This window comes from Meriones unguiculatus, chromosome 6 (assembly GCF_030254825.1).
Source record: "Meriones unguiculatus strain TT.TT164.6M chromosome 6, Bangor_MerUng_6.1, whole genome shotgun sequence".
Classification (NCBI taxonomy): Eukaryota; Metazoa; Chordata; class Mammalia; order Rodentia; family Muridae; genus Meriones; species Meriones unguiculatus.
The window spans coordinates 88,675,449-88,678,003 of NC_083354.1; the positions used below are offsets into that span (position 1 = coordinate 88,675,449).

At 41.1% G+C, this 2,555-nt stretch overlaps 1 pseudogene; it reads right to left on the minus strand.

Moving 5' to 3' along the window:
* Nucleotides 1-939: 939 nt before the first annotated feature.
* On the minus strand, nt 940-1,664 carry LOC110565360 (small ribosomal subunit protein eS6-like; annotated as a pseudogene).
* Nucleotides 1,665-2,555: the final 891 nt, after the last annotated feature.

The following is a 2,555-nucleotide window of genomic DNA, read 5'->3' on the forward strand; positions in this document are numbered from 1 at the left end:
GCCCACCTGTGCTGTGTCATGCCACTGCACCACAGCCTTGGTTCTGAACCAGCAGCGTACACCGACCTCACCCACGGCCAGCAAACGCAGTGCCGAACACCTCAGCTCACGTCCCTGGCGATCCTGTGTTGCTTACTGAACGTGCAACATGCTCTTGAGAAAACACAGTTTTCTGGAGCATTTCACATAAGTCAGTATAATTTTATATTGAATTGTGTTAAAATGTTTGTCTTTAAAAACCAAGTTTCTGGGGCTGGAGAGATGGCTCAGCGGTTAAGAACACTGGCTGTTCTTCCAGAAGACCTGAGTTCAATTCCCAGCAACCACATGGCTGTAATGGAAGCTGATTCCCTCTTCTGCTGTGCCTGAAAATAGTGCTCATCTACATAAAATAAATAAATCTTAAAAAAAATTATGTTGCTGATTGGAGTTTCATGGACACACACACGCAAATCACTAAACAAATTTTTGGTTTAGGAATAGAATTTTCAGAGGTCTGAAAGGGGCTCAAAGATATTTATGCGACAATTCCCACTCTGATAAATATAAAATCAAAATAACAATAAGCCCTGGAAAAAACGCCAAAGATGCTCTCCCTCCCATGGTATCAGACATCCAGTCCACATTTATTTATACAAAAATATACAGAGGCATTTATCTCTTTCGTGTGCAAATTTGTTTTCATTTTTAATAGATGGCGAAATTATATGTATTCCACAAAGCCATTTTATTATAAAATTTTGTTGCTCGTTACCAGTAAATGTTTGTCTTTTCTCCCTGAGATCTGATCATTTATCTGTTACTCTTAAAGACTTGTTTTTGACTGAACTCAGACTTAGAAGCAGGAACTCTGAGTGAGTGTGGCCTACAGCTCTTGACCATGTGTTCCTGAGATTTCTCTTTGGCTTCCTTCATTCTCTAGGCCGAATTTTGAGCACATTATGCAGCCTCCTCCTCATTTTTCTCCGTGTGTTGTTTCTTCAAAGCAGTGTGTCAGCCTTTGTATTCCAGGACACATGAAATAACGAGATGCTGAATCTGGGGTGCTTTGCTTCCGGATTTCTCACCTTCCCGGTTTAAGGACTTTCTGAGAACCTATTGGCAGCCTTGTCTTTAGAGAGCATGAAAAGCTTTGGCATCCTGCTGGCTCTTTTAGGCCCCAAACACCAAGACACAATAGTATATGTCATTTCAGGAATATACTCACTCTCACCCCCTCACCCTCTCACCCTCTTACCCTCCACTCCCTCATCCCCCACTCCTCATCACCTGCCCCATCCTTTAGCTCCTCATCCTCACCCCACCCCCATAACCAACTTGAGAACATTTAGGTTGGCATCTACAGTGCATCCACGAACTTGTGCTTCCGCTCTCTAGTTTTCCTTGGCCTATAACAAAAACGCCTTTTACTCAACAGCAGGCTCAAACTGCCGCGGGTAAAGACGACTTGCGTCATGGGTAAACTGAAATTTGTCATTTCCATTGCTGATTTGAGCTACGCAACCATTCCCCTCTTCACCCAGAGCATCGGCAACCACTTTTGTGGTCATGCGCTTCTCATAGAAAGTACAAAGCTTGCGTTCATGGTCCATCCAGTGAGTTTCTAGCAGCCAGTAGCTGGGACAGAGATTGTCAGCCTCATCTTGATACAGTGTAGGGGACATCCTAAGAAAGAAGTGTTTGATTTTCATGTCTCTCTCTCTGTACCTGTATATCCAGGACAATGTAAAAGTTTCTTGGGCTAAAAGGTTTGCAAGGAAACGTTTTAGAAGCCTTGGCCTAATATGGAAGGGAGAACAAAGTTTCCCATCGTAAAGGTCTATTTTAAACATAGTCAGGGCTTACTGTAAGTGCTTATCATGTAAGGACAGGAAATCTTTTATGACATGTAGTACCTAAAAGTAGGGCCTTTGTTTTATTATCAGTTTAGGCTGGTCTCAGATCATGTCAATATTCTACTAGCTATAAATGCTATGTATTAGAAGACTTGTTACAGGAAATTGGTTAGGTAAAGCTATAAATGTTTACCTAAACAGTTTGATTCTATCCACCTGTTTTGTAATAATTACTGCATTGACAAGTCTTACTAACCCTTTTATTAGCATCTTCTCCATTAAATAGACAATTAAATTAGTCAATTCTTATGTTACTTCCAAAACAAAATAGGTTCTGAGTCTCCAGTTGCCTCTTTGGTTGTATATTTCTAAACTTTAAAAAAATTCTTTTTCTCTCTCTCTTTCTCTTTGTGTGTGCCCTACATAATATGTGTATGGAGGTCATAGGACAACATGAAGATCTCAAGTGTCTTATTATCATGTTGTAACAGGGCCCCTGTATCTCAACACAATGGGTACCATGTTAGAAGCATCATTATGACCTTAAAACCCATCGTGTTAAGCCCTAAGACTGGCCAAAGTGGGGATAGAAAGAATCTTGCAAAGCCCTAGTCTTTCCTAGTTCCAGAAAGGCCCTAAATGTACTCACCTTGCTTTTTAGCTTCTGTGGTTCTGGTTCTTGATAACTGAACTGTGACAACTAGGATGTGGTTTGTGCCT